At 45.3% G+C, this 26,329-nt stretch overlaps 1 protein-coding gene across 2 annotated transcripts in view; it reads right to left on the reverse strand.

Annotated features, from left to right (window-relative positions):
* COMMD10 (COMM domain containing 10) overlaps window positions 1-26,329 on the reverse strand; it is a 195,147-nt gene that overhangs the window by 116,285 nt on the left and 52,533 nt on the right. The window lies entirely within an intron of this gene.

The following is a 26,329-nucleotide window of genomic DNA, read 5'->3' on the forward strand; positions in this document are numbered from 1 at the left end:
TGCAGCTGGTAACTACATAATGTGCCTGTTTACTTGTTTTTTCCAGATATGGCCCCTAAGAGAATGTCAACTCTAGGGGGGCATGAGGAACCAAGTTCTTGTGAATACTTACTAGATAAATGGATGACTATCTGATGAAGTACTGAGAAAACTTTGTAACAACCATCACCGTGGTAAGCAAGACCATGATGCTAGAAGTTAAAGAATGCTTTCTTTCTGTTTAAAAAAAAAAGAATTCTTATGGGGGCCAGTACTGGTGTAGCAGTAAGGCTACCGCCTGCAGCAGCCCATTCCATATGGGCTCCAAGTTGAGTCTGGCTGTGCTGCTTCAGATCCAGCTCCCTGCTAATACACCTGGGAAAGCATGGAGAATGGCCCAAGTCCTTGGGCTCCTGCACCCAGGTGGGAGACCCGGAAGAAGCTCCTGGCTCCTGGCTCCTGGCTTTGGATTGGCCCAGCTCCAGCCCCTGTGGCCATCTGAAGAGTGAGTCAGTGGATAGAAGTTCTCTGTGTCTCCCTCTGTCTGCCTTTCAAATAAATAAATAAACCTTTTTAAAAATTATATTAAAAAGTTTTAATGGACATATACAAATTATATGAAGGGACCATGTGATGTTTCAATACATATATATGTTGTATGATGACCAGATTAAATATATCTATCTCCTCAAATATCTAACATTTCTATATGTTGAAAACATCCAAAACCCTATCTTCCCATGTTTTTAACAGAGAAAGGTACAGTAAATTAAAATTACCTAGTCATCCTACTATGCCACAGAACCCCAGAACCTCCTCCTCCTATCAGGCTATAAGCTCTCCTCATCCCTCCCACCCTGCTTCCCTCTCCAGCGTCTGGCAAACATTATTACACTCTTAACTTCCGCGAGATCACGGTTTTTTAGAGTCTACATAGTTGTGAGACCATGTGATATGTATCTTCCTGTGCTTGGCTGTTTGTAGTTAACATAATGACTTCCAGTTCCACCCAAGATGGTTTTCTCTGATGTCAATGGTCCCACCCGGATCTGTCACGGTGGCTCTCCAACAACTCCACCATGGTCCACAGCACTGCCTCTGGAATGTGGCCTCCAGACCAGCAGTCAGGCTCACAATGCGTTTTCAAAGACGGTTCTCAAAAATAAGTACGTTTTCTTTGTGTGGACTTGTACAGTTAAGCATGTTTTATACTTTTGAAAATCTATGACTCAGAAAACCCAGGAGTGATAAGGTACGTAGGTTTCAACTACACTAATTTCTGGCACGTTACTTCAGACCACAAGCTTTGCTTTAACTGACTTTGCACTGCTATTCCATAAAACTTTGAAAGCTGGGAGATACGAGGCACCATCTTATGTCAAGAAGAAAGACAGTGGTAAACAAACACACAGGCACAAGAGTCCGTACTGATCAATCACACAGAATAAGGAGAGTGGGAAGCAAACACGTAGGCACAGGAGTCAACATTTATCAATCACACACTGATCACCTGCAGGCCGTACTCAACACTTCCAGAGACCTCAGTGTGACGTGGCTGAGAAGTACACCTGAGAGATAAGTACACCCAGAATACTTAAGATTTTATCATTTAGCCATGCAATAAAGATTTTATATGAAGGTAATCTTATTTATTATGTTGTAAATTAAGGGTAAAAGTTATGTTTTATGCTCTTGCAACTACGTCTGAGAAATAAGACAGACTTGCAATTTAAATAGAGGCACAGCAACAATAAAGTACTTTCTTTAAAAAAACACTTCTCCATTTTCTTCTAAATATTACAACAAAAATTATTTTAATATGACAAGAATAAAAACATAGCTGCTAAAAGACTACAATATGCATAATCTCCCTAAATGTCCCCAAGCCAAAGAGATGATTTTATAAAAAGTTTACAAACACAGACTGTGGGTGCTCAGTTCATCAACCATAACAGCATAATATCTGCATGTAACCTACACACACAGCGTCATATGCTTTACGTCTTTCCACACTACTTACAATTCCTAGCAGCAAGTACATGTTATGCACACAGTTGTCCTGAGCGGGTTGTTTCAGGAATAATAACAAGAAAATTCTGTGCACGCTCAATTCAGTTACATAGTTTTTCCAAATTTTTTTTTTTTTTTTTTTTGACAGGCAGAGTGGACAGTGAGAGAGAGACAGAGAGAAAGGTCTTCCTTTGCCATTGGTTCACCCTCCAATGGCCGCCGCGGCTGGCGCGCTACGGCAGGAGCCAGGTACTTCTCCTGGTCTCCCATGGGGTGCAGGGCCCAAGCACTTGGGCCATCCTCCACTGCCTTCCTGGGCCACAGCAGGGAGCTGGACTGGAAGAGGAGCAACCGGGACAGAATCCGGCGCCCCGACCGGGACTAGAACCCGGTGTGCCAGCGCCGCAAGGCGGAGGATTAGCCTATTGAGCTGCGGCGCCGGCCCAAATATTTTTAATGTGCAGTAGGCTTTTGAGCCTGTGGATCTAGAGGGCTGACTGTACTATGAAAAATACATGAAAAGCCAAAGCATTAAGAAAAATCTTAGTCACTGTGAAAAGCTAACTAAAGTATGGGATGCTCTCAACCATTCTCTTGCCACACTTACATTTTAATTCATTCTTCTGTGCCTCCCTTTAAGCTCCTCTAGCTCTCTTATCATCTTTAGTTAGAGGCAGTATTTCCAAGGTTTTATCCATTCCTCTTTGGCTACCACTGTTCCTTTATTAAACCTCACAAACCTAACAATTTCAACATGATCATACAAAATTCCAACTTCTGTATTTTGTCAGTTCACTTCATTGTTGGCCTTCTAAATTTCCAAAGCATATAACAGTTGGATGACCTAACATTATCCTCAAACTCAGCACAGATTAGGCAACTTCCAAAATCCTTAGTAACTTCGATCTTAATTTCACAAAAAATTCAATTTCATTCTAGCCATCCTCCAAGTTACTTTATTTCAATAGAAACAGCATTCTTCTACATTCTTCTACCCTTTATTCTCTAATATAAACTGCCATCTAGTCCAATCATTTTCCCTCCAAGGAATGTCTTATGAATTTGAAATTTTTTTAAGGTTTGTTTATTTGAAAAGCAGAGTTACAAAGAGAGAGAGGGAGGGAGGGAGAAAAGGGGAGAAGGAGAGAGAGAGAGAGAGAGAATATCTTCCATCCACCGGTTTACGCCTGAAATGGCTGCCAACAGTCAGGGCTGGGCTAACCAAAGCCAAGAGTGTCTTCCAGGTCTCCAATCTGGGTGCAAAGACCCAAACACTTGAGCCATCTTCTGCTGCTTTCCCAAGCACATTAGCAGGGAGCTGGATCAGAAGTGGAGCAGCTGGGACTTAAACCAGCGCCCATCCAGGGCAGTACCCGCTACACCACTGCAGCGGCCCCATAACTTCACGCCTACTACCACCACGTCTCCCTGCCCGTGGTATTACTCTACATGAACCTTTCAGCTCACCATCAAGAACTGATCTTCCAACTGGCAAAGCTGATACAATTTTGTCAAGTCACCCTTATGCCACCATTTCCTGTTCTTTCATATCACTCATTCCCCAACACCACCTCACTTCTTCTATTTACTTTAATCAATCCCACACAATAACAGCCCAGAGGTACTGAAAAACGGAATGAGCACTAGGTGGACACCACAGAAGACGCTCATGACCTAGGAATGTGACCCTGTGGAGACCGCAGTAACAACTACTCCCAACTTCCATTTCCTCGTTAATTAAAAGCCAAACATTTAATTAGATTGCATCTAAAATCTCCCTGATCTACATTCATCAACTCCCAGAATACTTAAGATTTTATCATTTAGCCATACATTAAAGATCTGTGTCGTAAATTAAGGATAAAAGTTATGTTTTATGCTCTTGCAAGCTCTGCAAAACATAAAAGTGTTTGGTAACCCAGTGATTCTCTTTCAACAACTTTATTTTGGTCACGGGATTACAACATTACTTAGATAATGAGGCCACTAGCATGATGTATTACACCATAAAACCCGCTTACTTTGCATCTCTTTAACACAGAATACCAGAAATCCCCAAGAGACTGGTCTAAGTGTGTCATAAAAATAACACATCTAATGCAACTGAAGGATTAACACAAACAATGCTATCTTCTCTAACTCTTGGGAAAGGAGGATGTGTATCTGAATACATTCTAGAGCATGTTTTCAGCTACAGGTAACTATCTTTTTAAAAAGATTTAGTTATTTATTTATTTGAAAGTCAGAGTTACACACGGAAGGAGAGGCAGAGAGAGAGAGAGAGAGAGAGAGAGAGAGAGGGAGGGAGGGAGAGGGAGAGAGGTCTTCCACCCACTGGTTTACTCCCCAATTGGCTGCAACTGCTGGAGCTGTGCTGATCGAAAGACAGGAGCCAGGAGCTTCTTCCTCCGGGTCTCCCTCATGGGTGCAGGGGCCCAAGGACTTGGGCCATCTTATGCTGCTTTCCCAGGCCATAGCAGAGAGCTTGTTCAGAAATGGAGCAGCTGGGACTCGAACTGGCACCCATGTGGGATGCCGGCGCTGCAGGCAGTGGCTTTACCGGCTATGGCAGAGTGCCAGCCCCCAGATAACTATTGTATTTCAGGGCATCAAACTCTTTGTGAAAAACTTTGGTCAAACCAATTTTCCATAAGGCTTATAAAAGCACAGGTAACTGCAAAATGTCTTCCTCATCCAGGCTAGAAAATAAATTCCTAGAGGCTGTCTGTCCTGATACTGTTATTTTAAATGGTCTTAGGCATTACAGTGTGGCAGAGGACTTTGTCTTTTAATTAAACTTGTTTCTAACTGACATGATTCAAGTTGTGGTAGAGGCCTTTTCAAGGTCAAAAGAAGAAAAAGTGAAGACTCTGTCCTCGGTGTGAAATGTAGTTGTTGCCCACTTGCCTGTGAATGCTTCAACTGTAGTCCCTGTCTGCGTCTATGAAACCATGTCAGGTTCTGCTCCTTAGCACAGAGCAATCAATGATGTTAACCCAGCAGCCAACTCAGCATGTGTGTGGAGAAACTGCCATCAGGACTACCTTCACCCAGTATTCTATCAGTCCTGTGGCAGCCATGTAACATTAAAATACCCAATCAAAGGTACGCATGGAACCGTAAAAGGGAGACAAGGAGGCTAAACCCTCTTTGAATATAACAAAGAAATGTAAGAAAAAGCCCTCTTTGTTCAGAGTTCAGGCTTGTGGATAAGAAATTCTACCTGGCCTTCATGCTAAGATAATAAGACTACTTTCCACTAAAAGGCCTTGGTGTCTTGTCTCAGTACATAAATCCTGCTACAATAACAATGAATTTTTTTAGAGACAGGAATTCAAAAAAAAGGAGCAATCACCTATATTAGTTATGTGCCACTTCACAAATCATCAAAATGACCACAGGGGCTGGCACTGTGGCGTGACAGGTAAAGCCACCGCCTGCAGTGCCAACATCCCATATGGGCGCCGGTTCGAGTCCCAGCTGCTCCACTTCTAATCCAGCTCTCTGCTATGGCCTGGGAAAGCAGTAGAAATTGGCCCAAGTCCCTGGGCTCCTGCATCCACGTGGGAAGACCCGGAAGAAGCTCCTGGCTCCTGGCTTCTGATCAGCGCAGCTCCAGCCGTTGCGGCCAATTAGGGAGTGAACCAGCAGATGGAAGACCTCTCTCTCTGCCTCTCCTCTCTCTGTGTGTAATTCTGACTTTCATATAAATAAATAAATCTTTTAAAAAAATGCCCACATCCATGCACATGTGCAGACATACCTTTTTTTTTTTTTTTTTTTTTTTTTGACAGACAAAGTTAGACAGTGAGGGAGAGAGACAGAGAGAAAGGTCTTCCTTCCGTTGGTTCACCCCCCAAATGGCCGCTACGGCCGGAGCTACACCGATCCAAAGCCCGGAGCCGGGTACTTCTTCCTGGTCTCTCATGCGGGTGCAGGCACCCAAGCACTTGGGCCATCCTCCACTGCCTTCCCGGGCCACAGCAGAGAGAGCTGGACTGGAAGAGGAGCAACCGGGACTAGAACCCGGTGCTCATATGGGATGCTGGCACCGCAGGTGGAGGATAACCAAGTGAGCCATGGCGTTGGCCCCATGCAGACATATCTAAAGATACATTTTTGGTATCCTGAGGTGCTGCAGCATATTTTTCATTTAAGTTGTTTTTTTGTATTTTATGTGATAATTTTATAATATGTTAAAATATTTAACATAATTACCTACATACAATTATTTATAATAAGTTTTGCTTAAGGCTTAATTTCTAATTAAATATAGAATGTCAAAGGTGAAGAGAGCCTAGAATCACAGATACAACACAGTTGCTTGCCACACAGCAAGGCCTCAATAAATTAATATTTCTCTACTTGATCTGGAAATTAGAAGGAATAAAAGAACACAATCCAGGCTGAAGTGTTCTCTGCTTTCAACCCCCACATGCACTGAGGCAGCTGGCTCACGGGCACCTCGCCTCCCTTACCTCGAGCTTGTTCTACCGAGAGCACTGGAAATGTAAGGATTATCAAAGATATTATTTCTCTTCTGAGCATGACATACACAAAGTCTAAATAACAAGTATGACATCTTTCTGAACCCTACTCTTTTAAGTTAAGGCAGATAATCAAATTACCTGCGTAAAAATATTAAAGACAAGAATGCTTGTTTATTCACCTAACAAACATATATTGCAAACTCTCCATGTGCTATGTAATACATTAAATACCAGGAGTAAAAAAGTGAATAAAGAAACAAGGGCTCCGGCCTTGAGGTGCAGGGGGTTAAAGGGCTGCTTTGACACCAGCACCCCCATCAGAGGGGTGATTCCAGTCCAGCTAGTCAGCTGCTAACCCAGCTTCCGACGAACAAGCCTGGACGGCAGCAGCAGACAGCCCAGGTCCTTGGGCCCTGACACCCTTGTCAGAGACTTGGATGGAGTTCCTGGCTCCTGGCTGTAGCCTGGCCCAGCCTGGCCCAGCCTAGGTTATTGTAAGCATTTGAAGAGTAAACCAGCAGATGGAAGAGATTTCTTTCTGTCACTCACTCTGCCTTTCAAATAAATAAATAAATCTAAGAAAAAGAAAAAGGAAAAGAGGAGGGGAGGGGAGAGGAGGAGAGGAGAGGAGAGAAGAAAGAGGAAGGAGGGAAGGAGGGAAGGAGGAAGGGAAGGAAGGAAGGAAGGGAGGGAGGGAGGGAGAGAACTCAGTTCCACCATGGGATAAGACAGGTACAAACAAACGGAAGTGTGACCAAGGTCAACAGGTCACCCAGCAAGCAGGAAGGCTGGGCAAACAGAACAAGACTACACGCCCCTTCAGCTTTAAAGAATCAGTAGATTTTTCCCGATACAAAGGTAAGGGATCTAGAGGAAACAAATATGCAAGCAAGGTTTGAAATTCAGAAGGTACACAGGGGAAAGTGGCACGAAAATTAAGCCTAGTGGGCAGAGATCTGACCCAGAGAGCCTCATTATTCAGCAGAGTGATGACCTAAGAACCACTGACTTTTTAGCTTATTTATTTATTTGAAAGACAGTGTTGACAGAGAGAAGGGCAGACAAGGGTAGGGGATTGACTGCCTGCCTGATTTTCCATCTGTTGGTTCACTCCCCATACGGCTGCAACAGCCAAGGCTGAGCCAGGTTGACGCCAGGATGCCATGGGTCTCCCATGTGGGTAGTAGGAACTCTGCCCACGGGAGGCCATTACCTGTCGCCTCCCAGGGTGCACATTAGAAGGAAGTGCAGCGTGGCAGGACGTAACCAGGCACTCTGACATGGGGTGTGGGCATCCTACACAGCAGCTTAAACCTCTGTGCCACAGACCCAGCCCTCACCAAGAAATTTCAAGCAATAAAGTGTAATATGAGAACTTAATTTTAGAAAAATGACATCAGACTGATAGAGGAAGATTCTGAAGGCAGTAAAAGATAATTCAGGAGAATAATGTAGTCTGCTGGGAGGAATATGACATACACTTCAGCTAATGGAAGTCGCATGGACGGTACTTGGTACGTCTAGATGGGGGCTAGAGAAGACAGAAAAATAAGTTGTCTCTTAAGTCTCTTTCCTTTCTCGTACTCCATTTCAAATGTTGCAGCTTACTTCTGTTCCACCCAAGCTCCCTGTCCGCATTAGGGTTTCCTCATCCCTCGGATCCTGTTCTGATGCCCTTGCCAAGGCTCTCCAGGCAGACACCGTCTGGGTGGGACCTGACCATCTCTCCACGCCCCCAGGCTCCTCAGCCTGACCATGCCCCAGAGGCTGCCCCGCCCCAGTAAGCTACACTCACACCCTTCCAGGATGTCTGAGCTCCCATCTTGGGGAGGCCCCTCTGCAAGCTGCTCCCTCCTTGAACGCTCTCCTTCAGCCCTGTGCGGTTCTCTCTGAATGTTGCCGCTACTCAGCTATCACAGCTTAGTAACTCTTTATATGAGAGGTTTGCTGTTTAAATCATTTGCTGGTTTCTGTCTTCTGACTATAGACTCAAAGATAGATTGGCAAGAGTCAAAAAATAATAACATATTACTTGAGAATAACACTGGGATCTAATAACTAGGGAGCATTTTTGAAATAAGAAAATGAAACGAAACTATTAATAGTACAACCTAAAGGGCTAGGCATCTGACATATATAATAAAGGAAAATAACCACTAGTAATATGAGCTGAAACCTAGAAATGAAATTCAAACGTCCAGGCCTCAGCGTGTTGCTGGCAAGCTCCCGCTTCAGAGGGTGCTGCGTCGCATGCTCCAGGGTCCACGCATTAAAGCCTGGGTTGCAGCAGCAAACAAGCTCAAGGCCGAGGTGAGATTCAGACTCCCACCAACCTGTTTGCAGGCCCATTTTTTACTTCTCTTCTCCTTCCTCTTTTTTGTTTGTCAACTGTGGTAAAATTTACAAAACACACAATTTGCCAAATTAGCCATTCTGAGTATGACCAGCACCCATCTCCAGCACCGCGGAGGCCCCCTTTCCTGCTGGAACCTGCACACTGAACACTAAAGCCCCAGGCCTCACGCCCCGGAAAGCCCAGCACCGCCACTCCAGTCCTGTCTCTGTGACTATTCTGGGTCATAAAATGGAAATCTCACATCGTTTCTGGCTTGTGTCACGTAGCCCAGGGCCTCCAAGGTTCATCCACGTTGATTTCATTCCCTTTTAAGGTTGAATGATATTCCATTATGCATTGATAAAATAAAACTCGAAATGCAGAGTGGCCAAAGGAAAGCCGCGTTCTCTGCAAGCCTCCGGGATACACTGCTGCCCAGACGCTGCGTCGAGAACTGAAACGAAACCGTTCTCCGGGCTTCATCCGACCTCAGTCCATGGCCCTGGCCAGAACGTTTCAGGGGCTTGCGAAATTTATAACCTCCCTGATCTGCAGTTTCCAAACTCTGGTCTCTGTCTCCTGATTTGCCGCTATTCTGCACCTGAATAAAACCATCTTCACTTCTATGTCCATCTCCTTTGCGACTCCTGGTTCGCATCTTTTTATCCAGCACTCTGGTTGCTTCCACCTCTCAGCTCTATGAATCCTGCTGCTGGGAAGGGGGGTGTATAAGAGTCCCCCACTTTACTTCTTCTGGGTATACACCCAGATGCAGAGCTGACAGATCAGACAGCAACTCTACACATAAGAGTCCCCCACTTTACTTCTTCTGGGTATACACCCAGATGCAGAGCTGACAGATCAGACAGCAATTCTACACATAATTTTTAAATTTTATTTATTTATTTATTTGAGAGAGAAAAAGGAAGAAGCTGAGAGAGAGCATGTGTCCGCTGGTTCACTCCCCAAATGTTCACAATGGCTGGGGCGAGGCCTGCTGGAAGCTGGGACCTGGGAGGCACAATCCAAGTGTTCCATGTGTGTGGCAGGAACACAGTAACCTGAGCCATCACCACCACTCCCCAGTCTCACATCACACAGAACTGGAGCTGCACTGGACCTAGGAATGGGACCCAGGTACTACAACACGGGACGCCGCTGGGCCAGGAATGGGAACCTCAGTACTACAACACGGGACACTGGGGGCCAGGAATGGGACCCAGGTACTACAACACGGGACACTGGGGGCCAGGGATGGGACCCAGGAACTACAACACGGGATGCCACTGGGCCAGGAATGGGAACCTCAGTACTACAACACGGGACACTGGGGGCCAGGGATGGGACCCAGGTACTACAACACGGGACACTGGGGGCCAGGAATGGGACCCAGGTACAACAACACGGGACACTGGGGGCCAGGAATGGGACCCAGGTACTACAACACAGGACACTGGGGGCCAGGAATGGGACCCAAGTACTACAACACGGGACACTGGGGGCCAGGAATGTGACCCAGGTACTACAACACGGGACACTGGGGGCCAGGAATGGGACCCAGGTACAACAACACGGGACACCGGGGGCCAGGAATGGGAACCTTAGTACTACAACATGGGACACTGGACCCAGGAATGGAACCCAGGTACTACAACACGGGACACCACTGGGCCCAATGCCCACTTCTGTATATATTTGTGATGAGTCACCGTACGTTTCCCATAATCGCTGCAGCATTTCCATTCCCAACAGCAATGCCTGTTATTCCTTTCCTGCTACCACTGACTAAGCAATCAACACGTGACAAGAGGGTACACCCAAAACCATTTATTCCCTCCAATCACACAGAGTTATTATCCATCAACCACGCTGTCAAGTACGGCTCTAGCCACTGAGACGACAGTGCTGACAAAATGCCTTTGCCTTCATGGAGCTTATGTTTTGCTGGAGTGATACAGACACAAAAGAAACAAACGCAGCAGGGCAGATGATGACAAATACCACAGAGACAAAGGAAACGAGGCAAGGGACAGGAAGTAAGAAGGGTGTGTCTGAAATGGGGCAGGAGATGCCCTCCTGAGGTGACACTGGCTTGAGGCAAGTGAGAGGAGAGCTAGAAGCCCCGGAACAGCGCGACTCGTCCTGCGCCAACGACCTCTCCTCGTGTCCTGGTCAGCGGGCTGGAAGCTGCACTTCTGCTATAGAAGACAACTGTCTTTAAGAAAGAAAAAGGTGACCCACCACTTTAAGTTAAAGGTTTCAAATGTCTGGTAAACATTGAGGAACTATCTCTTTGAAGAGAATGGGCTACTTCAGACTGCTGGCTTGATACACACTGAGCCTGGGAGGCCACCACGTGGGAAAAGCCAGCACCGCGTTTCTGTCAACACAGCTACAGGCAGTGGAGGCACCAAAGTTATCCAGGTCAGCTCTGGAGCCACAGTTACGACCCACAGTCTCTCCCACTCCATCCCTATGAATAAACCCGCCATCTTAACCTCCAGAGCATCCCAGGACCCGATCACCTCTGCCTCGGCACTCCAGTCTCACCCATCTCCTCCTGACTGCATTACGGAGTGGGGGGCTTCACACTGACTACTGCGGCCCCCGCATCTAGGAGTACTGGCACCTGGTAAGCTTTCAAGAGGTTTGCTGAATGTATCCAGCTTAGTGTGCTGATTATCCTCATTGCAGAAAAAAAAAAAAAAGTTCAACAATGCATTAACAAAGACGTATTAGCTTCTTCAGTCAGCACAGGCAATCTGTATTTCCATAGTTTATCTAGAGAGGGGATGATATATGAAACTATAACTCCTCTACTGAGGACAAAGAACCAACGTGGAATTTTGAAAGGACTTCTCATTTTAAATAGGGAAGTGAAAATGGAAAGCCACTAAAAGTGAAGGGCAAATACCAAATGCCAAATAATTTCCAGGATGCAAACCATCTTTCAGAAAAATGATTCAAGGGGCCAGTGTAGTGGCATAGTGGGTAAAGCCACTGCTTGCAACACCAACATTCCAAACGGGCACCAGTTCATGTTCTAGCTGCTCCTTTTCTGATCCAGCTCCCTACTAATGACCTGGGAAAAACAGCAGAATGATGGTCCAAGGACTTGAGCCCCTCCCACTCACATGGGAGACCTAGATGAAGCTCTTGGCTTCGGCCTGGCCCAGCCCTAGTCCAGCCCTGGCCGTTGTGGCCATCTGGGGAGTGAATCAGAGGAAGGAAGGTTGTGTGTATGTGTGTTTTTGTGTCTGTCTCTGTAACTCTGACTCTTGAAATAAATAAATAAATCTTAAAAAAAAAAAAATTCACAATGTGATGCCTGAAAATAACTACTAGCTCCTTGAACATATATTTATACTGAATATATAAATTAAATTCCATGATCCAGCCCACAAAAGCAAAACAGAAAGTGAAAATATTAAATGTCAGGAAATTCCAGAATTTATACTCTCAGCATAGATTGCTGGACTTATACAACATTTTAGAGGATATATATAAATAACAGGAAAACTGAAAATCACTACACTTACAGAAATATTGTCAAAACAGGGTTTCCAGAGGAAGTATAACTTTGGAATTTCCTGATTTCTGCGAAATCAAGTTTACTGTCAGGGTATTAACACGGCCGTTTTCATTTGTAAACGGCTTTAAAAATGGAATAAATAGGGAACAAGAGGGAGCTGTGAGATATTATATGACTTTGTCTTGACCTTAACATTTATTACCTAAGTATTTTCATTATATATTAAAAGAAAACATACACCACAAACAGAAGGTTATGTGTACTAACTTATTATTAACTGCAAATGAAGACAATAATACTGCCATAATTAAGTAGTTTAAATTTCACAAACTTATAAAAGTCAAAGCTCTAGTATTACATACAATTATTAAAGATATCCTTTCATATTAACTCAATCTTTGCATTATTCAAGTTTCTGCAAGAATAACAGAGAAATACCATTGAACAGTGACTTAAGCTCCAAAACCTCACTATTTCACGTGCGCCACTTAGGTCACTGGAACTGCTTCTATGCGGCAGGACCCGGGAGCGCAGCTCCCTGCATCTCGCTTCCCCAGGGCCGCCATCACCAGGAAGGCATCCAGGAGGCCTGATACCACACCCAGACCACAGAAAGGAAACCTTTCACGTCGGACCTCCGCTCTCTTTTCTAAAGTAGCTCAGTAAAACTGTAAGACTGAGGAAAAAGCTGCTAAGTATTTCCTACCTGGGGCAGATAACGTAAAGCACTAGTAAGGGGGTCGGTGCTGTGGCTTAGCTGGTAAAGCCGCCGCCTGCAGTGCCGGATCCCATTTGGGCACCGGTTCAAGTCCTGGCTGCTTCACTTCCCATCCTGTTCCCTGCTGATGTGCCTGGGAAAATAGCAGAGGATCCCCAAGTCCTTGGGCCCCTGCACCCACAAAGGAGACCTAGAGGAAGCTCCTGGCTCCTGGCTTCAGACTAGCTCAGCTCCAGTCATTGCGGTCATCTGAGGTGTGAACCAGATTTCTCTGTCTCAGTCTCCCTCCCTCCCCCCCCCCCAATCTCAATCTCTCTCTCTCTCTCTCTCTCTCTAACTCTGACCATAAAAACTTTTTTTAAATTTTCTTTTTTATAAAAACGAAACACTCGTAAGTCTCAGCAAGTTCTCCGAAGCTGAAGGACCTCCGTGCTTTTTACAACCGAAAAGCTACAGGCCCCTGGTGACTGGCAGCGGCACAGTGAGAGCAAAAAGCAGCATTAACAACCCTACAAAATACAATTCGCACCAGCACAGAACTTTTCTTTATGTACTCCCTCTCTTCCTCACCATTCTCTACTCCTTTCTCCCTTTTGTCTCTGACCAACATAAGTAACATCTCCCCTACTCCTGTAACTATCCAAAGTTGCATCAAATTTTCTCTCTGTAACAATGCCAGCTGGTAAGCTAATATGGGGGTATTTCCTTAACATCCTATACACTCCTTCATATGTACTGTACAAAATGACTAGCCTAAGAGATGTGGTTTTGTGGTCTCAGGTTATTCTTTTGTATGCTCTGGACATAGCACTGAGCAAAATCTTTTATTTTACACACCAACCATAGGCGCCCAAGTTAAATGTGATCATTCACACACAAAGCAAGCATTCTGTTTATTTGCTGGAGATGATGCTAACAAAACTTGCTGGAACTTTCCCTGGAATGCCTGACCACACAGGACTACAATTATCCTGGAAAATGGGCAGGTCTCAAATTTGGAATTAGATGTGAATTCAAGTCCATAGGCTTTACTGTACATCTTCACAAAAAGTAACTAATCTCTGCTTCTTATTTTATAGCTTACAACATGATCTCCCTTAAAACACCATCAACAGTAAGAACTTTGTATCCCCCAAATATATATGATTACAATGTGTCAACTGGAATTATATTTTAAAAGCCTTTGTGGAACAAATAGTACCACCATTTTACAGAGAAACAGACTCAAGTCCTCAGAGGTAAAAGCACTAGACAAGGAGTAAAACTACAGAAACATTGTGTGCTGGCTCCCTCAGCCCTCCAATATCAAGGGGATGCGGGAAGCTCCAAGGATGTCAGACTGGCATCTTGGCAAGTTTGCCACCACACCTGACCCACAGCAATGTAGTCCCCAAAATGCAATCTGATCACAGAAGGGAAATGGGAACCCACCTCCAGAGCAGAAACAGGGTAGCCAGTGCTACAAGGCAGATGTTTGCATACCCAAAATTCAATTAAGACCGAATGAGGCCAGAAGGGTGGGGCCCTAGTGTAGTAAGATTTGTGCTCTTATAGTAAGAGATACCCAAGAGCTAGCACACACACCCGCGCGCGCTCCCCTGTATCCACACTGCACAGGAAGCACACAGTGAGAAGACAGCTCTCCCCATGATCCACGTTTGCTGGCCCCTGGGCTCAGGAACTGGGAGAAACACACATCAGTGTTGTAGACACCACTCCACAGCACTGTGTCATGGCAGCAGAGGAGAGGAACACACCAAGCACGCACCGGGCACAGGAGTGGCTGGTCACTAATTTACAGTAACAAAGTAACAGTACCAAAACTGCACTGTGGTCAGTTTCATCCCTTGTCAGAGTCAAAAACCAAAGCCAGAGTAATTTCATAACACGGATGTCACCAGAGATTGGCTACCCAAAAAAGAAATCAGATGTGAGACACATAGCAGCAGTGAGCATGCTAGCCTAGTTTCATGGAACCAGTAATGAGGAGAGTGTATCTCACAGACTAGGGGGGCATCCGATAAAGGACTGCTCAGACTGGGGCTTATAAGGGAATGGGGGCCAGTTCTCCCCACGGTTTCTCCCTCCTCGTTCCCTCTTCTCCTGGGCAAAGGGTTTGCTGGTGTGAAGTAGTGAAATTTCCCCCAAGGTTTTATCACACAGTTATCAGCCTAGGTAGCCCACCATCTAATGTTACCAGACACTGCAGCCCACCTGGCCTGGGCAGAGGATTCTCCTGGGGAGCGTTCCTTGAGGGGGAGGCTGGAACCACCTGTAAAGCTATTGGGGTCTTCTGGGCTGCTGCCAAGGTGTGACTCCCCAGCTGCTAGAGACCGCCACACTCCTGTCTGTTCCACGGACTTTCTTTCCCCTCGGTCCCTGACACACACATAGGCTACTTTCTAACTTCCTGCTGAACAAGGACACTTACCGGCCTGGAGCGCCCTCTCACCTGTGGCCTGCTCCTCAACAAGAGGACAGGATCAGTCACACTCCCCTAACTGAGGTCCTCTCTTCAGGCTAGGAAGTCAGCTGCGTGGTTAACGATCCCTCCATTCCCAACACAGACACATGCTCTCTCACAGCAAAGAAATCTGCCGAAACCTGCTGGGTTAGGTCACAGTCTGGTGTGGTATCTTGGGAGCTAAGTACAGACACAACTAAGGTTATAGCCCAAGCCAAACTAAAATGTTATACAGAAACTCACACTATATATTTATAGTGACATGTATATTTGCATGTTTTGTCCGGCTGAATTACTTTACATGGAAATCTCCAGGTGTTTAAACCAATCTGAAAATGTTCTCTAAAATATATTAATCAAAGAAACTTTCTTATTCTAAACCTGCAAGACAGAGTGTGGGCTGACCCCACCTGTCCACACCAGGAAGGACTGCCCCTGGCTGACTCTCCGTTCCACCGGCACCCAGGGTTCCTGGAGGGCGGCAGGCAGCTCCACTCACGCTGGAACTACGTGGTGACTCGCGTGACTCTGGGTAAGTCACCCTCTCCTGTAGGAAACTCACAAGAATAAGGATTGAAACGTCTCACACGAGGCAAGAGAGAAAAGCAAAATGCTTAAAACATACTAGGTCCTAATAAAGCTGCTTTTGTCAGAAAGAACAGTAACAGGTACAAAAAGAGACAACTTACACTAGTCACCTTGAGATCCGGTTCTGGCTACCACTTACTAACCACGACTAACTATGCGAGTCACTAATCATCATGGCTTCAGTTACCCCCTCCTGGAAAAACATGCTTCCAATATAGCATACCTAGTTAGAAGCACTAATGGAATAAGGCATGAAAATATTTTAAAACAATAAAGGGCACGTATTTGGATTAGTATATGTTATAATTATATATCATGAGATTAGGAAACTTTGCTTCTAATTCTTTGCAAAAACTGACAGTGTAGAAACAGAAGGTTCATTACCATAGTATTTTGTTCATTGATTCATTAGGAAATAAAATATTCACGTCCCCATTTAGAGATATCAAAGATTAGAACTATAACACACAGAGAATTTAAACTATGTTTGCTGAATCCAAGGCCTTTGATCTCTCTCTTAAATCCGTGGTTCCCGGACCTCTAGATTTCACAAACCAGTATAATAAACACACACACACACACACACACTTCTGCTGGATTCATGGGACTGTTAACATTTACTTTTTAAAAATACATTTTTGGGGGCCGACGCCATGGCGCACTTGGTTAATCCTCCACCTACTGCGCCGGCATCCCATAGGAGTGCCAGTTCAAGTCCCGGTTGCTCCTCTTCTAGTCCAGCTCTCTGCTGTGGCCTGGGAAGGCAGTGGAGGATGGGCCCAAGTGCTTGGGCCCTTGCACCCACATGAGAGACCAGGAGGAAGCTCCTAACTCCTGGCTTCGGATTGACACAGCTCCAGCCATTGCAGCCATTTGGGGAGTGAACCAACAGAAGGAAGACCTTTCTGTACCTCTGTCTCACTGTCTGTTAATTCTACCTGTCAAATAAATAAATAAAATCTTTAAAAAAATACATTTTTAAGGATTTATGATCTGCCATCATCACTTTAAAAAATAAAAAGAAAATTAACATGGAAAAGAATACAGGGTCATAACATCAAAATCAGAAACAGGCCTTCTGAAGAAAGAGCAGCCAACAGCCTCACACTAACGCTGTTGTCACAGAACAGCACAGGTGCTCCAGCTGTGACAACTGCACGGACTCACACTGCTCCCCAGAAGAAAGTGCAGGACACAGAACCTACATACTCCTAATTCCTGTACGGGGTGACAAGAAGGCACCTTGCCTTCAATGAAATCATGGAAGTTCTACATGCCAAGTTCTACATGCCAAGGTTCCAAGGACAAAGAAAATCAAGTTTATCGATATGTTTGTTTTCAGTATTACTTTGTATTTTCACAGACAGTAGTTCTTCCTCAGGCTTTTCCTTCAAATAAAATCTGAGAAAATCAAACCAGCTGTTAAAGAGACAGATGTATTATCTCCTCCCTAAGAGACTCATCCATCTTCAGTTGCTGTGCCATCTCTCTGGCCTCATCCATCACATTTAATTAAAAGGAACAGAGCCTAATACTAGTTGACGGTCAATATACAACAGACATAGCTCATTATCAATGCCAGAATTTCAGCTGAGCTTTCAAACAAACTCACATTAAAAAAAAAAAAAAGAAGTCAAGGCTTGTCCTCAGTGACCCACAGAAGCCCTAACCGCTCTGAAATACACGTATCTGAACAGCGATGGCAGTCCCACCTGTACCTCTATTTCTAGTTTCTCCTACTCAGCAGGCACAGAACAGCATCCAGGTCTAGAGAAGGAACAAAGGGGAATAAAACTCCCTGCTGTTTCATGCCCCTGCACTTGGAACTGAACTCTGCATCATGAACATATCAGGTTCTCGGGCACCACATGGGATACTGTCTCCAATTACTGTCCATCACATGTCCAAGGTGACTAAATGTCTTCAGAACAGAGCACACTCACTGGACACCGAGCACTCTAAACCATCACTGGGAGGTGAAGTTCACGGTTTTATGAAATAACATTCATACTGAAATTGTGGCAAATTACCACTTCAGAAGATTAAATATGAGGGGTCTTAAAAAATTCACGGAAATACATATTACAAAAAAAAAAAAAAAGCTGTATTCATGGATTTCAAAACTTTTTACAGCAAAATTATCTCACTTTTTCACTGCATTTTTTGTGAACTTTCTGAAGTAGTCTCACAGTATCCTAACTGATCTACCGGACATTACATGGCACCGCTAACATTATCCAGGTGATATACTATACCTGACAAGATAGAGTGACCTACATTGCTCCAAAACTTTTAAGTGAAATATTCTTCTTGGTTTTGTCACTGACTCCCATTGAGGAAATCATACATTGTTATATGGACAATTTACCCATATTGTAAGTGATTTCTGTCAAATGCAAATGATTACCCACAGGAGAAATAAAATTTCCTGGACTTAATTAGTGAACACGGTGACCTGGCCTCCATTCCCTGGGACAGGACTGTAAGAGACATGAGCACCTGTTATTGTCAAACATTACAAAACATGACAGTTGCCTGCAAGGCCAACGACACTTCCAGCAAGGTCTCTGTTTCATGCACATGAGCCCTCACAGCTTGAGATGTGGATCCCCAAATCTGTCAGAATCATCAAACTCAGAACTACCAAACTAACATTGGAATGAACCAATGCCACAGGACTGAAGATCAAGACCAACTCTCCCGACAAAGATTAGCTGGAAAAACTTGAAAAATACAAGTAGAAAAAACTTAAGAATATTTGCTTACAGGCACAGGAGAGTTAACAGCAAAGCAATGAGTCTGGCAGAAGCGGCACTGCAGAACGGTGAGCTCGGGCTGTGGAGGCACTTCCCCCTGCCCCACAGCACAGAGCTTCAGACGGCCAAGAAAAACACGCAAAGTGACCAGCAAAGGGAAACACACACACACACACATTTAGAACTCCCCAAAAGGGTCCTCAGAAATGATGTGGATCAAGCACAACTTTAAATACACGAGTGGGCATGTCAATGGTGCAAAAACTTAAAATTACACAAATATATTTTGGCAAACTGGAAAGGCGACCCCAACTGTTCACCCCGGCTGTAGACACGATCTCTGAGTTTGGACTCTGCAACATCTCCAACGTCTTCCGTCAACAATCAGCATCTGTTTCCCTCTGGCCAAAGCTGACCTGTCATCTTGACTAATTCTGGCCAACAGACAACAATGACACCCGGGCGTCTGGGCTGCAGAGGGCCGGCGTCCTTCCGCACGCCCTCTGCACCAGTGAAAAAGCTGGGCAACCTGCTCTGTGATGATGGACACGAACACAGACCTCACAGGCCCGCACTGCACAAAGTCATCCTGAACTCGTCCCGGCAAATGGCTGAAAGAAGAGACTGGCCACGCCTCACCAGCACCCACAGAGCATGAACAGTAACAAATGGTACTGAGTTTGGAGTGTACGCTACATAGCAAAACAGCTAACCAAAGGCACCAGGAGTGAGGTCTGGCCATATTTTAAAAAGCAAAAAGATGGTATTAGCTTTGGAACCAGTAACCTGGGGCTCGACAAACAGTGAGCAAACTGCTGGCAAATTTGGAAAACGGTTGAAAAAAATTTGAGAGAGGGTTATCAGAAGTTGAAAAAGCAGAACGTGTGATTTGTAGGTACAAAATAATCTAAAAAATCCTGCAACTCAGGATATGGGAAATCTACTTAATGAACACTGCAATTTGTCTGAACCTCTAGGCTGAAGGTTAAAGGCCCAATGGCAGTTCTCAGCTGTACATGGTGAGGCAATATAGCAAGAAAACTATGAGCTCCAGGAAAAAACAAAAAGAAAGAAAGAAAGAAAAAGAAACACTGAACAGTCACGGGAAAAATTTAGAAACAAAAAGAGGGGCCAGGACTTGCTGACTTGGGAAATACAACTGCTTTTCATGTCCAGTCTCTCAGCTGGCAAACATTCTCCAAGTACAGTCAGTATAGCTTGGTCCTGCAGATGAAACCAGGGGCACAGTTACAAGGAACCATGGAGGTTGGGGCAGGTGTGTGGTCCAGCGGTCAAGACACCACTCGGGACATCCGCAACACACACAGGAGTGCCTGGGGGTGAAGTCCCCACTCTTCCCAATCTAGCCTCCTGCTAATGAGCACCCCGGGAGGCAGCCATGATGGCTCAGGTACTTGGGTCCCTACCACCCAGGTGGGAGACCGGGATGGAATTTCGAGCTCTTGGTTTTGGCCTGGCCAAGACCTGGCTGTTCCAAGCATTTGGGGAGTGAACTAGCAGATAGGAGACTTTTCAATTTTCTGTCTCTTGGAAGGAAGGGAGGAAGGGAGGGGGTGGGTAGGAATGGGACGGAAGGAAGGAACAAATGAATGAAGGAATGAATGAAGGGAGGGAGGGACAGAGCAGGGACAGAGGGAAGGAAGGAAGGATGAATTTAAGAAAGATAAGCTGGGGCCGGCATTGTGGCTAGCAGCTAAGGCTGCTGCTGCAACACTGGCATCCCATATGGACGCTGATTTGTGTGCCAGCTGCTCTACTTTCGACCCAGGTTCCTGCTAATGCACTCGGAAAGTGGAGGATGGCCCAAGTGATTGGGCCCCTGCACCTCCCGGGGAGACCAGGAAGAAGCTCTGGGTTCCTGGCATCAGTATGGCCCAGCCCCAGCAGTCACGGCCACTTGGGGAGTGATCCAATGAATGGGGGCTGGCGCTGTGGCGCAGCGGGTTAACACCCAGCCTAAAGTGCCAGCATCCCATATGGGCTCTGATTTGAGACCTGGCTGCTCCATTTCCAAACCAGCTCTCTGCTATGGTCTGGGAAAGCAGTAGAAGATGGCCCAAAACCCACGTGGGAAACCCAGAAGAAGCTCCTGGCTCCTGGCTTCGGATTGGCACAGCTCCGGCTATTGAGACCAATTAGGGAGTAAACCTTTGGATCGAAGACCTCTCTCTCTCCTTCTGCCTCTCCTCTCTCTGTGTAACTGATTTTCAAATAAATAAAGAATAAATCTTTTTTAAAAAAGTCAATGAATGGAAGGTCTCTTTCTTTCTGCCTCTCCCTCTCTCTGTGTAAATCTACCTTTCAAATAAAATGAATCTTAAAAAAAAAGATGTTTATTGTGGTACAAAACTTTCTGAAATCTGTTTGTTTCTGTAATATATATTTCCCACAAACTGTTTGAAGATCCAACATAAGCATATATTTCAATAGTTTGCATCAAAATAAATTTATGTTTTAATTCCATTTTCTGAAAATTTCTTGAGGTGTCTAGATTCACAAACTGCAACCATAAACTTGATACTACCACATTCAAATGATTGAGAAGACAGTGATAACAGATAATATTAATTGCACTATATAGTTTTAAACCTTGTCTTATTAGATCTTCAAAATGAACAAGTGGCTCACTTCTTTTATTGATCCAGAAAAACTGAAAATAATTCAGTTTCATGCAGGAGTCACCATGATTTCACAGTGGTCACGTCCGAGCGCTGTTCTGAGTGAAGCCCCTTACTGTCTCCCTCTTACACTCTGCTCGGACTCTCATGAAGCCTCCCTGAGGCCGGTGACTTACTCTTAGCCAGCTGTGAAGAGTGAACGGCCTCCCTGAAGGCCTGGATGCAGAAGAGCTGATTCTCTCCTGGGGGTGTGCTCTCACAGTACTGGAGAACGAGGATTTGGAGAAGTGAGACCGGATCGCCCTGGATTTCTCTGTAGTGGAACTACCCAAAGTGCGAGTAAGTAAGCTGAGATCCTGCCTGCCCTGAGCGTGACCACCTCCCAGGGACAAGACCGTTCCAGAAAGGGGGGCTGTTCCCTGGAAAAGTGCCCACTGGATCTCAGCACCACATTTTTAGGTAAGTCCACGGCAGCCCCATGACTTTTCTCCAGCAGTTTCTTGTGATGGTTTGCTATTATTTTTCTTTCCTTTAAGTGGCAGAGGGATAGGAGAGCAAGAGAAAGACAGACTCCTGTCTGCTTGGCCCCTCCCCAGAGGCCCACAATGACAGAAGCTAGGCCTGGACACAGCTGAGAGCCTGAAACTCAATCCAGGTCTCCCACATGGGTGGCAGGGACACAACGGCTTAAGCCACCACGTGCGCCTCCAGGGTGCGCACTAGCAGGTGGGTGGGACTGGGAGCTGAGCCAGGCCTCACACCCAAGTGCTCTTTCATGGAATGCGGGCATCCCAAACAACACCGCACAACTATGCCAAATGGCTGCTCCAACTCAACTTTTAATTCCATTTTTCCCCGTACTTCTTGAAGTCCCTTGTATTGTAGCTACAGAGATCTTCATCTTTGATCAGCTCTACCACCACCCCAGACCACTCAGAATTTAGAAACAGAGAAGGTGGCAGCACTTCCTCACAGAGAAACACTAAGGTTTCTCAGCCACCTGCAAATTATATGCAATGTTATGAAGACACCAGAGACAGCCAACACAAGTCACACCAAAGTGACCCACGGCAAATTCTGGGATTACTTCTTGATATAAAATTTCCATATAAGAAATGTTTTTCTCTTTTTAGGAATTACTATCAATTAGGCCACATTTTAATTTGCATTTTTAAACTTTTTCTATATCTTAACCTATAATATCCCTCCATCTCTAAAAATTATCATCTTTTTTTAATTAAATGTAATCAGTGATTTATCTGAGACAGAGAGAAGGGGTATTTGGGGAGGGTGGGAGAGAGACAGTGAATGAACTCCCATCTATTGCCTCACCCCTCAAATGCCCACAAGGCCCAGGGTCAGGCCACGCAGAGGGCAACCTGGAAGTCAATCCAGATCTTCCCTGTAGGCAGCAGGAACCCAGCCACCTGAGCCACCTACTAGGGTCCACAACCATGGAAAGCCAGAATCAAAAAACTGAGTATCAAACCCAGGTACTCAATTATGGGACAGAGGTGTCCCAACCGGCATCTTATCCACCAGGCCAAATGTCAGCCCGAGATTACCATGCAAGAAATATACTTGTGGGGCCGGTGCTGTGGCGAAGAGGGTGAAGTCGCTATCTAGAGTGCCAGCATCCCATATGGTCGTCAGTCTGAGTCCAGGCTGTTCCACTTCTGATCCAGCTCCCTGCTGATGCACCTGGGAAAACAGTGGAAAACAGCCCAGGTCCTTGGGCCCCTGCACACACTTAGGGGACCTGGAGAAAGCTCCTGGCTCCTGGCTTCAGCCTGGCCCAGCCCTGGCTGTGGCGGCCATTTGTAGAACGAACCAGCGAATGAAAGATCTCTGTCTGTATGACTCTCACTCTCTCTCTTTCTCTCTCTAACTCTTTTAAATAAATAATCTTTAAAAGAACTTATACGCAAAAATCAATCACATTAGGTAATACTTTGCTTATGAAACTCTTACGTATATCAAAAAGAAGCATGCAAACACTACTATTTAGCAGTAGCTTTACTAGCAATCATTACCATGCCCATCTAAAATGCCTGTTACTTTTTTTTTTAACAATTATTTATGGGGCCAGTGCTGTAATGTAGCAGGTAAAGCCGCTGCCTGCAGTGCCGGCATACAGGCGCCAGTGCGAGTCCCGGCTGCTCCACTTCCGATCCAGCTCTCTGCTATGGCCTGGGAAAGCAGTGGAAGATGGCCCAAGTCCTTGGGCCCCTGCACTTGCATGGGAGACCTGGAAGAAGCTCCTGGCTCCTAGTTTCAAATCAGTACAACTCCAGCCATTGCAGCCAACTGAGAAGTGAACCAGCGGATGGAAGACCTCTCTCTCTCTCTCTCTCTCTCTCTCTCTCTGCCTTTCTTTCTCTCTCTGTGTAATTATGACTTTCAAATAAATAAAAAATATTTTAAAATAAGATTTATTTACTTATTTGAAAGGCAGAGTTACAGAGAGGCACAGGCAAAGAGAGAAAGAGCTTCCATCTGCTCGTTCACTCTCCAAGTGGTCAAAACAGATGGAGCTAGGCCAATCCGGAGCCAGGAGACTTCTCCAGGTCTCCCACACCGGTGCAGGGACCCAAGTACTTGGGCCATGTTCCACTGCTTTCCCAGGCACATTTGCAGGGAGCTGGATCAGAAGTGGAGCAGCTGAGACGAGAACTGGTACCCATATGGGATACCAGCACTGCAGGTGGTGGCTTTACCTGCTATGCCACAGTGCTGACCCTTGCCTAAATAACTTTTATGCAACTTTTCTAACTCTGGAAACAAAATTCACTGGTGGGGCCGGTGCTGTGGCGCAACAGGTTAACACCCTGGCCTGAAGCACTGGCATTGCATATGGGCTCCAGTTCGAGACCCGGTTGCTCCACTTCTGATCCAGCTCTCTGTTATGGCTGGGAAAGCAGTAGAAAATGGCCCAAGTCCTTGGGCCCCTGCATCCACATGGGAGACCCAGAAGAAGCTCCTGGCTCCTGGCTTCGGATCGGCACAGCTCCAGCCATTGTGACCAACTGGGGAGTGAACCAGCAGATGGAAGACCTCTCTCTCTCTCTCTGCCTCTCCCCTGTGTAACTCTGACTTTCAAATAAATAAATAAATCTCTAAAAAAAATTCACTGATGGTCGACGCCACGGCTCAATAGGCTAATCCTCCACCTGCGGCGCCGGCACACCAGGTTCTAGTCCCAGTCGGAGCGCCAGATTCTGTCCCAGTTGCCCCTCTTCCAGTCCAGCTCTCTGCTGTGGCCAGGGAGTGCAGTGGAGGATGGCCCAAGTGCTTGGGCTCTGCACCCGCATGGGAGACCAGGAGAAAGAACCTGGCTTTGGATCAGCGCAGCGCACCGGCCGCAGCGGCCATTGGAGGGTGAACCAACGGAAGGAAGACCTTTCTCTCTCTGTCTCTCTCTCTCTCACTGTCCACTCTGCCTGTCAAAAAAAAAAAAAAATTCACTGGCAAAACAAAACTACTGTTTAGCTTATCTGTCTAAACAAAAAGATTTGGTAAATTTAAATAGTTCAATAAGACTGTTTTAGATGAACAGTTAAATTTACATATTTTCTTATACTTTAGAATCAAAAGATGTCAGTGCATATTATTATCAAGAGTAGAAGAAAATAATCAAATTAAAATGTGGATGAAAATCCACATGGATGAAATCTGACCATTATTCACATAAGAAAGCACTTTAAGTTTCTTGTTTTAAAATTAGCTCATGCTATAACTAGCAGCATGTTATTCAGCAATTTCTTCTTACTATAGAACTGAAAACTGAATACCCTTCTCCTACTCTCGTAACAACACAGAATGACTATCGTATGCCTGTTTCAAAAGGGTGTTGAGGTTCAATATTTGTAAAGCATTTAACTTAGCCAGCTGAAAGCTATTAAGTAAACAAAGTATTTTAACCTAGAAAGGTGCTATAAAAGCAAGGATAGTTCAATATAATCGAAAACTACACTCATGGTTTGGACACCGCCATACTACCCTTGTCAACTTCTCATAGCTTTCTCTCTGGGAAGATCAGTAAAGGTGGAAAAAAAAAAATCCCACAGGGAGTTCAAGCGGCCGATAACACAGCATCAGAAATAAGGAAGCCGTGCTCTTCCTCTGTAGGCACTCAGAAACCACTTCTGCTAATCAGGAGAAAGCAAACAGGAATTCATTAAAAATGATGGCTGCAAACAAGTCGGTCTCAATTCTAAACAGCCAATTACAGAGCAGAATATGCTGCTACAGAATTTTTTTCTCAAAGAAGGAACTACTGCATATCCACCAAGTCAGTACTCAACTATCCTCCAAAATATTTCTAAAAAATATCCTCCAGAGTAGCACGTGTGCTTAACAACGTCAACTACAGCCTGCAAATTCACAACCAGTTAACACGAACAGTGGGTGGCTACTATGTGAAAGCCACTGTGTAGACACTAACCTCATTTAACTCACCCTGTAAGACAGGTAATCCTAACCATATTCTCATAGTGGGAAACTCACCATAGAAAGACTGCGACTCTTTCCCACACTCTAAGAATCCAAACTCTAAGTCCAGTGTCCCATCGACCGTGACAGACTAGATCCATGTGCCAATACTCAACAATCACTGACTCTCACTGGGCATGAGTTTTCTCCCAGTAAACTGGGAGGACTGACGTATTAATTTCTAACTAGTGGTAAGCAGTGCTCTGTGCGTCTCTGTCTCTCTTTAAAATTGACCATTTAACCACTTTAAAGTGTGCAATTCAGTGACTTTCAATACAATCACAACACCATATATCTGCCATCACTACCTAATTCCAGAGCATTTTC

Source organism: Lepus europaeus, chromosome 4 (assembly GCF_033115175.1).
Source record: "Lepus europaeus isolate LE1 chromosome 4, mLepTim1.pri, whole genome shotgun sequence".
In the NCBI taxonomy this organism is placed as follows: domain Eukaryota; kingdom Metazoa; phylum Chordata; class Mammalia; order Lagomorpha; family Leporidae; genus Lepus; species Lepus europaeus.